This window comes from Dermacentor variabilis, chromosome 8, assembly GCF_050947875.1.
Source record: "Dermacentor variabilis isolate Ectoservices chromosome 8, ASM5094787v1, whole genome shotgun sequence".
NCBI lineage: Eukaryota > Metazoa > Arthropoda > Arachnida > Ixodida > Ixodidae > Dermacentor > Dermacentor variabilis.
Window position 1 is genome coordinate 105466955 of NC_134575.1, and position 11385 is coordinate 105478339.

An 11385-nucleotide genomic window follows, 5' to 3' on the forward strand; every position below is an offset into this window, starting at 1 on the left:
CTCAGTGAAGATCGCGATCGTCTCATTCGGCAGCTGCGCTCTGGTCTCCAGTAGAGCTTGGGCTCGCTCTTTTCGCACGACGCTTGTAAATGTTTGCAGAAAGCCGCTCCGGAACAGGTCCCACGTCGTCAAGGTGGCTTCTCGATTCTTGAACCACGTCCTGGCGGCGTCCTCCAATGCGAAATAAACATGTCGCAGCTTGTTCTTGTTTGCCCAGCTGTTAAATTTAGCGACCCTCTCATACGTTTCCAGCCAGCTTTCCGGGTCCTCAAATGTGGAATCGCGGAACGTCGGTGGTTCCCTGGGCTGCTGCAGCACGATGGGGGACGCTGGGGCTGCCATTGGAGTTGCCTTGGGCACAATCTTCTTGGTCTCAGGTAACAGTCCGTGCTCCGGGGGCAGCTGTTGAAGACGGCGGCTTGCTCGATGTTCCGGGACGGCGCTGGTGTTGTCTTTCCGGTCCGGGCTTGAGTTACGGCTTGTCGGGGGCGTCCGGTACATGAAGGTAAAGCACCTCCACCAGATGTCACGTGGTCGTGACGTCAAAGAACATAGTAGCAATACTGTGGAACACAAAACTAACTTTTATTGGGCGAACCTGTGCCCACAAAAGAGGCTACACTTATAGCACAACGATAGCGGCGAACACGGTCGGCGATCGTCGAAAATCTCATCAGCGGGTCAAGCGCGTCGGCTTTTATAGAGCAGTCATCGAATGTTCCAGACTAAACGTTGGGACCCGCATGCCTTCTACAAAGATCTACACCATTCGTGTCAAGCGATGAAATCAGATAACACAAGGTTCGGCGACAACAGACAGCGGATAGAAGCATCGATAACTTTCCAGAAACTTCGGATACATGCATGCGCGTCCCGCGCTGTGCGATAACATTTGTTAGGCGGCAAAACGTGTCGCCCGATAAAGACAAGTACACGTGTCAATACCCCCCTCTTAAAAAGCATCGACCCGATGCTGCAAACAAACGAAAGTAATAAATAAGCACTCGTAGCAAAGAAAAAAAACAAAATAAGGAAAGTTCGTTAGCGTCCGTAAAACGGTTTAAGACGCACCACGTGGACCACTTCAGGTCGTGCGCGACATCGCTGTGAATGCGCACAGTGGGCTGTTGGCCATCCCGATAAGGAAGGAGTAGGCATTTGAAAATGCTACTCCAAGCCATAGACGGACAAGAAGGGTGCAGTCACGTCGTGGAAGCTCGGGCGGAATGTGGAGCTTTAAATTAGGGTCCAGGTTATGGAGGCGTGCAATTGTGAAATCGGATGAATTCCATTGGGCTAGTGTCAGGTCACGCGCAAGTGCGGAAAGTGTTTTCGCTGTGTCGGCTCTCAAAAGAGAAATGGCAACGCAGTTGACGCCGTCATGCGCAGATCGGGCAGCTGCGTCTGCTCGATCATTGCCATGTAGGCCACAGTGACTAGGCAACCACTGATATATTATATCGTGTCCTTCGTCAACTAGTCGATGGTGGACCTCTCTGATCTCTGCGACGAGCTGCTCATGTGATCCATGGCGCAGTGCTGAGAGTGCACTCTGTAGGGCTGCCTTGGAATCACAGAAGACTGACCATGCGTGGGATGGTTCCTCCTTAATGAAATGAAGAGCCACACGCAGGGCTACCAGTTCAACAGCTGTCGTTGATGATACATGTGACGTCTTAAGCTGTATTTTGGCGGATCTTCTTGGTATCACCACAGCGGCAGCTGCGCTTGCAGATGTGACTGAACCATAGATGTAAACGTGTACGCGGCCACTGTGCACCTCATGTAAAAGTTCTAATGTGGCCTGCTTAAGGGCAAACGACGGCATGTTGGCTTTCTTCATGATTCCTGGGATGGTGAGGCGTATTTCAGGTCTGTGCAGGCACCATAAAGGTTAGGATGGTCTTGCTGCAGGCATGTAGTTCGATGACAATGAGGTATGATTGGCAACGATTATACGACTGAAAGTTGCGTGTGGCCTTTCTGCGGGTAGAGCGGCAAGATGGTGAGAAGGTAGTCGGGCAACGTGCCGAATATGCGCCCTGAGAGCGTCGGTTGCCAAGCACGTTGATATTGGATGATCTCGAGCTATGACAATTGTTGCCGATTTAGATGCACACCTCGGAAGACCGAGACACGTCCTTAGGGCTTGATCTTGTAGTCCCTGGAGTACACGCAGGTTTGTTTTGCAGGTGTTACCAAGCACAGGAAGACTGTATCTTGCGTAACCGAGGAATACGGCGTTATAAAGCTGCAGCATTGACCGCACCGATGTGTCCCATGACTTCCCGCCGAGAAATTTCAGATGTATTATTGTCATTAACCTCTTCTTTAGGTATGAAACGTGCGGGATCCATGATAGGTCGCGGTGAAAATTACCCCTAAAAAGCGGTGTTTCCGTGCATTTGCTACTGCTTGCCCATTCACCTTTACAGTGTAACGCTTCATTTCCTTCAGAGTGAATGTAAGAAGGCAGCATTTCTCTGAAGACAGCTCTGAGTTCTGTTTTCGCAAGTGATGTTAGCGTAGCTGCCTCTTGTAGCCCTGCTCGTACCTGCAGTCGTGTTACAGCAGACGCCCAAATGCAGATATCGTCGGCATATATTGATACCTGAAATGTGTTGGGCAAGCATCGGACTAGGCCAGCGAGCACTAGGTTGAATAGCGTCGGGCTCCAACACTCCGCCTTGCGGTACTCCACGCCACGTTTGGTGTAGAGTCGTGGCGCCATCCTCGGTCATCACGAAGAAATGCCTGTCGGTCAAATAACTGCACAGCCACTGAAAAGTGCGGCCACCGATTCCGGCTTCAATCAGAGCATCTATAATGGCATAATGTGCTATAATATCATAGGCGCCTTTTGTGCCTAGGAATAATGCAGCAGTGAGTCGTTTCAGACGCTTTTAATGCTGAAGAAACGTAACCAAATCGATGACATTATCTATGGATGAGCGCCCACGCCGGAAGCCACACATAGCATCTGGGTACACGTTGTAATTTCCCAGGTACCATTCCAGGCGCGTCAAAATCATTCTTTCCATTATTTTCCCTATGCAGCTGGCCAGAGCGATGGGGCGGTACGATGACAAGTTTAACAGTGATTTACCAGGTTTGAGAAGTGGAACCAAGCGGCTGCATTTACATTCACGTGGAACCAAACCGTTGCGCCAAGACTCGTTGTAATGGTTTAGCAGCATGAGTCGTGCTTTCTGCCCAAGATTGGCGAGCGCCGCATAGGTAATCCCGTCCGGTCCAGGTGACGAAGAGCACATGCAAGTCGCCAGTGCCGCTTCAAGCTCCTCCAGCGAAAAAAATTAGATCCATGCGGGAATCCCGTGGCACAGGAGTGGCACATGGTGTAATTGCGCGTTGGAACTGCAAGCTAGAAAGTCCTGAGCAAAATTCTTCAGCAATGTCAATTTCGCGGCGACCTTGGTACAAAGCGAGTAGTTTGAAAGGAACATGCTGCCGTGGTGATACGCGAAGCCCGCGCACGACTGTCCATATCTGAGATAATCGCTGACATGGATCCAACGACTCACAGAAACATTTCCATCTTTGAGATTGTAGTGCATCGATGCGACGTTGAATCTTCTTTTGCATCCGCCTTGCCTCTCGGAGATCATGGATGGATTTAGTTCTCCTGTATCTTCTTTCAGCCCGCCGGCGAATTGCTCGCAGTCGCTGCAGTTCTGCTTCAAATTCTTCATATTTCGGGAAAGGCTGGAAACTACGCGTAGCCTCTTGCATGGCTTTTTGGATTTCGTGTTCCAGACTTGAATGGTTCCCTTGCTGACATACTCCCTCCATGTGCGACCGAAACGCCGACCAGTCAATTTGCCGGAGGGCCATGGAGGAGCATTTCGATAGTCCCTTGATCTTCAGGTACGTCGGAATATGGTCGCTTCCATGTGATTCGATGTCTGTAAACCATTGCACGTTTCTTTCAAGACGCCGAGAAACCAGGGTCAAGTCTAGGCAGCTGCTGTACGTAGGCCCGCGTAAGTATGTCGGGCTACCATCGTTGAGGCAGTAAAGGTCGTGCTGTGTGGGAAAGGATACTAGCCGCCTTCCCCTGGAATCCATCTTCAAGCTCCCCCAAAGCGGATGGCGAGCATGAAAATCTCCTGTGAGAATCGTAGGGCCGGTTGTCGCTGATAGCACGTCGTGCAGTCGTTTAGAGTCGACGCAACTTGAAGGAGAAATGTACACAGCGACGAGTGTGTACGTAAGCTTATTCGCTTTCACGTTTAAACAAACGTACTGGTGGTCGTCGTGAGGCAGGACTGGGTGCAACACGTAAGTCAGATCGCCTGTAATATATACAATTACCTTGCTCACATCACCACAGGTAGAGGACATGAATGCCTCATAGCCAAAAATGCGCATAACATTCTGCACGTTCGGTTCGCAAATTAAGAGGATGGGAAAACTGTTTTCGAAGACAAAATGTCTAAAATCAGAAATTCTCGATTTGAGACCACGGGCATTCCACTGCAGTAAAGATGCTTTCTTGACTTCCTTGTGGAAGGGCAGCGAGGGGCGGGCCATGGTGCTATGCGATGCTTTCAAGTACTGGAGTCAGCGCGTCCAATACTTGCAGTGCGCTACGAGCAGCTGGAGTGTCCATGTTCGTCAGTAGTAGACGCATGACATTCGTGAGCGATTTGAGCACAGCAATCACTTGTCAGTCCTTGTCTTGCATTTGGTCAACTGTAGTGACATTTAACTTTGTGTAGCGAGTCATTTGCTGTGGCTCTGGCACGTGGCATGTCCTCGGCAGTGCCGGCCACGCCTCACTTGATGAAGCATGGCCACTTCTTTCGTTGACATTCGTGCTCTTACTCGAGACAGATGGAACAGGAGGCGGCGTTGCCGGACGAGACATTTCCCTTGAACCGGCAGAAGATTCCATAGACTTTCGTTTCCGGGAGCGATGTCGCCTTATCGCTTCAGAAGCATCTCTGTGTGACGATCCGTCTCTGGCCATTTTTTTCAAGATTCTCTGCTCTTTATTTAGGCGTGGACAGTCTTTTGAGGATACAGCGTGCGATCCTTGACAATTTGGGCACTTGAGCTCGGTTGCACGGCAAGTGTCAGTGTCGTGTTGTTCAGAACATCGTGGGCATGTCGTTGTACTTCGGCAGACAGCACTCACATCTCCAATTCTTTGACACCTTCTGCACTGAAGTCGTTTGGGTACGAAAGGTCGCACCACATGCGGAAAGTAGCCGACCTTTACATGTGATGGTAGGCAGTCACCTTTAAACACGAGCCTTACACAGGTCAACTTGTCAAGACGCCGAGTGTGTAGTAAGTCAACACCATCTGTCGCAGGTTTTATTAAAATTGGCAGGTCGCTGTCGTTAATGGATGTGTCAATGTCATAAACAACACCAGCCGTGGTTTCGTTGTCCTGCGGAATGAGGTAGTGGACATTGATATTGCCCAGGAGCTTTACTGCCAGCAAAGCATTGATTGCGCTTTGGTTGTGGACGTCAATAGCCAGGACGTTCTTTCGAGTATTAATTCTGATATCTTTGACTTCTCCTGGGACAAGAGCCCCCAGAGAAACGGAAATCGCTTGTCGATTGAGGCGGTTGAGGTTGTCGGCAGGTGTGTCCGGCACAAAAAGAATTGTGTGCGTTGATGGCCTTCGCTGTGGAACGACGGTAGACTTACTTGACGAAGACCGTCCGCTGATGTTTCTTCTCTTGGCCTTCCGGTGTACCACTCTTTAGAAGCCTTCGTCATCATAGGCGTCATCGCTTGAGCAGGAGTACAACACAGTGTCCTCGCTCTGAGCTTGACTCGGCGGGCGATTTCTCTTCCTCGGGCTGGTACCTGCCGAAGCAGTCACGTCGCGTCGGCATTCTGCCGACTCCACTTCCATTGCCGTGGCGATGGGAGCGGCGTCTCCCAGTAAAACACGGGAGAAAGCCGAAAATACTGCAGCACGAAAGAATAGTGGTCTCTACGATATATATATATGCTTAGAAGAAGTGTTAAATCAACTTGACAAGGAAGGTTCTGGAGCGAGTTTCCCACACCGTGTGTATATTTTCCCCCGGGAAATAGATAAATCCCGGAGGGTATGAAAAAATTTGGAGGATGCTTAAGCTTTTCCTTGAAGAGTGGAACGCGATAGTATTCAAAGATCCCTGACTGGTTCTCCGGCTTCCCGGCAACTGCGCCTTATGTAGCCGTAATGTCTTCCTGGAAACGCTGGCGGCGAACGCTGTGCAGGAAGGCGAACCTCCTGGTTCTTTTTCAAGCGAAGCTTGTATACGATAGCCTGCGCCGGAGATGTAACGCCAAAAAACTAGCAGCTCTCAGAGCTGCACACGTGCAATGATTGCTATTTTTTAAAAAAAGACGAGCAATAAACCCCTTGAACGGAGAACCCTGCTCCGCAACCGCGCTACCAACGTCATTCCCTCCGCCAATAGGAGTCGTTTGTCTAGGTAACTTGAGAGGAACGAGTGCTTCTCGCGTCAGAACACTATCGCAGCTGCCATGGGGCGGCCGCGCGCCGTGCTTTCGACCAAAGAACAGGCGGCGTTTGATGAACGCAGCCGGGAACTCACTCTGGAAAGGGCTCGTGGTCGACGTGCCAATTTCGGCGTCAGGGAGCACGAAGCCGATGCATTACGACAACGAAGAGCCGCGCATCCCGGGCTTCACTGGCAGCCCTATTCACAGTAGTGGGAGAGTGGTCAATTTGTTTATGGTGTCGCAAGGAACCGAGCGGGCCGGGCACGTCCCTATTAAGACAGACCTCAAACGGCAGCTGGAAAACGCTATCACGTAAAAAAGGGCTTGTGTTTCCGTTTCCGCGCAACAGAACTATGTTACCTCGTCTGGTCAAATTCCAAACCGAGGCTTTCATGACAGCAGGTTGTGTGAGAGTCATACTTTACGAATTTTATGATGCATTTTACTTTGACATATTCAATAAGTTTAGCAACACCTCTGCGCCACGCGTAGGGCCTGCGTTCATTGGGATGCATGGTTTGATTTCATTTTCTTGGCCAGAGACACCACCGCCGGCACCGCCACCGTATGTTCTGGGACACGGGGCCCTCAAGGCTATCACGTTAAAATACCATACGACTGCATGCCCAAGACCATGAGATTGCAGCGCTATCGAACAGTCTCAGCCCGAAAGTAACCTGTTCACCACAGACTCGGCGTTCAGGGCAGCGCATCTCCTTGATCGTGACACGCAACAGTCGCCGGGAGCGTGTGTGCGTTGTGGAAAGAACACGTGTACTGTTATGACCTTCACTTGGCCAAGTGACCGTTGAACTGCTAGCTTTGCCACTGGGACTGTTTGATGGCGCTCCTATATTGCGCGCACGGGCGCACACTCACATGGTATATTTCATACTTTGCGGGATTTCTTGATTGACAGGAAAAATTCGAGCAGGTCCATTATGCCTTTTTAGAATCTGTACACAGTGAAGCTTTCCGTTTGTGTTGATTCAGTGGGAATGCAAAGTGAAACCAAACGCTTTGTTCAGGTATATTATAGAAAAAATGTAATGTATTTTAAACGAAACACATATGTGTAATATAAAGATTAATCACGTGTGTTCATGATGGTCACTTTTGTGTTTTGGTTCTGAAGTAGGAGCACATATTTCGGCGCCATTTGTTCGAGGTACCAGACCTCCCCTTGGAGGCGCAGATGCGACCGTCCAGACGGTTGCCATGCGGCGTAACACATGCGCAGCAAAAGGCCATTTCGTCGGTATCATCTTGCGTCTAATCACGGCTTTCCGGATCACGCCCCCCCCTCCCCCTCCCACGCTCTGAACCAGCGGCCAATGAGAGCATGCGCAGACCGGCTTTCCCTATCGACCTTGCACTGCTGTGGGCAAAGCAGTGTGAGCCATCACTCCTAGATGGCGCCGCCGTCCTGCAGTGGAAGGGATTTTATTGGACAAAGCAGAAGAAAATGTCTCTTATAGTACGGCAGAAGGACCTGATGAAGTACCAATACAGCTAATATAAGACCTCGGCAAAAGAGCAAGGCACTCTGACTAATGGCATAGGGAAAAGGATTAGAACGAAGAAAATTCCTGTTCGATGGCGGGAAAGCAAGATTAACCGCATCTACAAATGAAAAGGTGACAAGGATAAGACAGGCTCGTGCAGGACTGTTATAGTAACGTCGGTGATATGTAGAATGGCAACGCAAGCCATAAAATTGGAACTGTCGAAGTGGGTGGAGAAAAATTATGTGCGCGTACTAAAGGAACTGCAGAATGGGTTCAGGTAAGGCAGACGCTTAGAGGATATGTTTATACTCAGACCACACATAATTCAGTAGCTCAGAATAGACCTTTATCGATGCCATTTCTAGATAATAATGAAGCCCATGACAATGTAGACTGGGAAATGCTATGAGATATTCTTAAGAACGAAGGTACAAAAGAAGATTTCGTGGAGCTGCTGAGGGAAGTATTTAGAGAAAACCGAGTACTATGGGAAGGTCCAAAAGGTAATGAAGCGGTGGGAATTCACCAAGGACTGAAGCAAGGATGTCCTCTGTCTCCATTCTTGCTTTGTGTGAAGGACATAGAAAGACGACTAGAAAACAGCGAATCAGGGTTTGGTTTAGCGTACATGCGTAATGAACAAATGCTCCAACAGTAGCTCCGTGGACTAATGCATGCGGATGATGTAGTGCTAATAGCGGACAATAAAAGAATTTGCAGACAGTTGCGAACATCTGTGGCAATGCAGCGACAAATCTAGGCCACAAGTTTACCACAGACGCTCGGACGGAGCAATGGCCGGCCTTGATCGCCATGCTAAACCCGCCTGTTGCTACAATTCACCACCGCCACCACCACGTATGGTCTTTAATTAAGATACGAGTACTTACGTGGTGTTAATTCGACAGAAAGTCACACCCATAGTCGAGCAATATAAATCCCTCGGCGTATACATAAATGAAGGAAAGACTCATTGAAACACCCATCAAGAGAATATGAAAATAAAGAGGAAGCAGGATGTTGGAATAATAAAACAAGGACCATTTTGGGGCTATAACAATTATGAGGTGGTGCGTGGAATCTGGAAAGAAGTAATGGCACCAGCACTAACGTTAGCAAATGCCATTCTGCGCTTAAAGGACAAAAAAAGAACATACCGGAGAAAATATTCAGAAAGAGAGGAGGCATGTCTATACTTCAGCAAAAATCTGGTAACCGCTCAGCACATCCTAATGGAAAGCAAATAAATTCACTCAGAAGTGCGAGCTATTCTTTGAGAACGCACGAGCAGCAGCAGCAGGCGCTAGCCACGGTCAGCAAGAGAGGTCAGCAAAAAAGAGCTCCGCTTTACTAAACACGCGATGTGTACCTCGCTGTAAACACGTTACTTCTACGCCTCTTACGACTCTCGAAAATCTTACGGGTCATATTGACAAACTACACTTAGGATTACTTTGTAACTGCTTTTATTTACTGATTGAATTTGAGTGACTAAAGTTTACTGGCGGTTTCTATAAAGACTCTAAGCAACATGCACTTGGTCACGTAGAATTCACGTAGAATAACACGTGTTTTTTTTTCAACTCGATGCATGACAGTTGGAATGCCCTGCATATTCCGTAGGCAACAACACTAAGCAGCGCCGTTTTACGCTAAGGCAGCATACCTGATGCTGTTTAAAACGTGTAAATTCGAAACTGTCGGTGCGCATTGCGGCACATCACAGCGAAATTGTGGGTCATTAGAGGAAGTGCACCAACAGGACCGTCAACGCACGGTAAACGGGAGAAGAGAAAGTAAGGGTGGTGGCAGACAGGTGGTCCCGCTCAGTAAGAAGAGTGAAAGTGCTCAGTATTGAACCAGCAACGGTAAGCTGTCCGGGCGGCTTTACGTCGGTGCAGATGTCAAGTCATCGAGAAGTGAGACAGAGTTAGTGATTTTTTTTTATCACGACCTCGAGACGGTGGTGTGTATAATTTTCAAATTTAGTCTTATCCAGGTCTTATATCGCGAATTCTGGTTCGCTCTTATGTTCGTAACCTACAAAAGGGGCAAGTGCGCCATTTTGTATTCTACACGACTATCCATGCTCTACCGTAGGTCTAGCAATGTGAGCCACAGGATATATTGCACAGTACATCTTGTTTTACATAATATGGTGCTGTCCACTACCACAGAAAAACAGATGTAGAGTCACTCTTTTACCAAGCATTGTGCCCTTGGTTCCCTGGTGGAAAAACTTATTAAGAAAGCCTCCGTCGCGTCATCTCGCGACACCGTTTTGCTTCTTCGGGACACAAATCGAAACGATCAACCGAGATTCGTGCTTTTTCTGAACGCTTTAGAACAGTTTCGCCATCTCCTAAACTGAAGCAAGTGCATTTTTGTTCCTACATTGCACAGGCGAGTACATACCGTGAAGACAAATTAAAAAAAATTACCGACGATTACGTTACTTCCTAATGCGAAATTTGAGCGCAGCAAATAAGCTGTTTCACCTTTTGGATAGATTGAGGCAAAGAAATCGAGCAACACATGTATGCGCTATCACAAAATTTTTTTTTTATTTTTCACACGTATTCCTTTAACAAAGACTCCACTAACAGTTCTTGACAGTCATGAAGGAAGCTTTGTGGTCGGAGAAATAGACTGATATATGTTCGACTTGGTACACCAATGCTTGATTCTCAAAGACGAGATCTATACAAGTGCCTCGCGAGGTTGTCACAGCCGTGGGACGCGTTACGAGCGAGAGGAACGGGATGTTCTCCCGCATAAGTGTTAGGAAATTGCTGTTTGTCTTTATGTCAACATTAAAGTCCCCCACTACTAACATCGGTGTGGATCGATGGACGGTTAATGCGAGTTGCAGGAAGTGCACGACGTCTTTCGTGAGTGCGGTAGCGCGCGCAGCAAGCGGACAACACGATAAAGGGAGGAGGGAAGAGATAGCAGCGACTGACTGATGCCGCTGACGCCGATAGTGAGTCAACCCCAGCTGCGGAGTTGGTTTCAGGGACAACGCCGCCGATGCCGACACAAACAATATGATACCCTCGCTTCCGCAGCGCTAAGAACCAGGTCTAGCCGTGGGAAGGTGGTCACGTATTCGTCGACGTGCCGGGGCCTAAGTGAAATAACCGGCGCGTCGGCAACTGAAGAGCACCCTATCCGCCACACAAGAACAGGGGGGGGGACCCTTTCCTCCTCTTTCTGCATGGCGGCGACGGTGTTCCATGCAGTCACGTTATCTTGACTCTCTAGCGGCGTCAGCGGCATCCAGCGGTATCAGTCGGTCGCTGCTAGCGCTGGGGGGATGAAAGGGGGGCGGAGCTGGTTACGAGGCCGACGACAACGCCGACGACGACGCGAAACCCAGGAA

General features: G+C 49.1%; 1 protein-coding gene across 1 annotated transcript in view; it reads right to left on the bottom strand.

Annotated features, from left to right (window-relative positions):
- The window catches only part of LOC142590511 (cytochrome P450 3A6-like), a 168694-nt gene that overhangs the window by 113962 nt on the left and 43347 nt on the right, over nt 1-11385 (bottom strand). The gene's annotated exons all lie outside the window — the stretch shown is intronic.